Here is a 1,213-nt window from a genome sequence, read left to right as displayed (position 1 = left end):
GACGGTTAGAGTATTCTTTTTTAGATTATGTTACTCAATCTAAAATGTCCCTCATTTGATGTTTTTTCTCTCAGTCTAACAGTACCAAACAGAGTGGGTAGTCTGCTGCTCTTGAGATCCAGAGGTGTCAGGTAATTTTTTTTTCTATCCACTTGAAATCAAATACATTACTGGTGTGTTTTCCAAGAGGGAGAGTTTTTGAAGAGGCAAAATAACTCTCCATCTAAAATGGCCCTTGTTAGACAGTTTTTCCCTCTTACACAGTTTCTGACAGAGGGGGTATAGCTCAGTGGTAGAGCATTTGACTGCAGATCAAGAGGTCCCAGGTTCAAATCCTGGTGCCCCCTTGATGTCAAGTACTATCTAATTGTATCTTGAGAGTCGGAGTGCTCATTTTCAGGAGTTGTTACTCAATCTAAAATGTCCCTCATTTGATCTTTTTTCTCTCAGTCAGACAGTTCCAAACAAAGGTGGAAGTGCGATAGACTTCAGATCAAGAGGACTCAGGTTCAAATCCTTTAGTGAACTTGAAATCAAATACTTTTTTAATGTGTGCTTTCAAAGAGAGAGTGTTCTTTATTAGGTTATGTGGTGCTTCTACACCTGCATTACTAGCTGTTTGGGGTTTTAGGCTGGGTGTCTGTACAGCACTTCGAGATATTAGCTGATGTACGAAGGGCTATATAAAATAAAATTGATTGATTGATTGATGTAGATCTCCATCTTAAATGTCCCTTATTAGACAATTTTTTGACATTTTTCCATTAGCGTGGGAAAAGCTCAGTGGTAGAGAATTTGACTGCAGATCAAGCGGTCCCAGTTTCAAATTCTGGTGCCCCCTTAAAATCAAGTGCTTTCTAAGTGTATCTTGACGGTTAGAGTATTCTTTTTTAGATTATGTTACTCAATCTAAAATGTCCCTCATTTGATGTTTTTTCTCTCAGTCTAACAGTACCAAACAGAGTGGGTAGTCTGCTGCTCTTGAGATCCAGAGGTGTCAGGTAATTTTTCTTTCTATCCACTTGAAATCAAATACATTACTGGTGTGTTTTCCAAGAGGGAGAGTTTTTGAAGAGGCAAAATAACTCTCCATCTAAAATGGCCCTTGTTAGACAGTTTTTCCCTCTTACACAGTTTCTGACAGAGGGGGTATAGCTCAGTGGTAGAGCATTTGACTGCAGATCAAGAGGTCCCAGGTTCTAATCCTGGTGCC

General features: G+C 39.3%; 1 non-coding gene across 1 annotated transcript; it reads left to right on the top strand.

Annotated features, from left to right (window-relative positions):
- The first annotated feature begins 275 nt into the window (after positions 1 to 275).
- On the top strand, positions 276 to 347 carry trnac-gca (transfer RNA cysteine (anticodon GCA)). The gene has a single exon. It is a non-coding gene; the product is annotated as a tRNA-Cys (tRNA).
- The last annotated feature ends 866 nt before the right edge of the window (positions 348 to 1,213 follow it).

Source organism: Salvelinus alpinus, chromosome 7 (assembly GCF_045679555.1).
Source record: "Salvelinus alpinus chromosome 7, SLU_Salpinus.1, whole genome shotgun sequence".
NCBI classification, from domain to species: Eukaryota; Metazoa; Chordata; class Actinopteri; order Salmoniformes; family Salmonidae; genus Salvelinus; species Salvelinus alpinus.
This window is presented reverse-complemented; position numbering and strand designations above follow the sequence as displayed.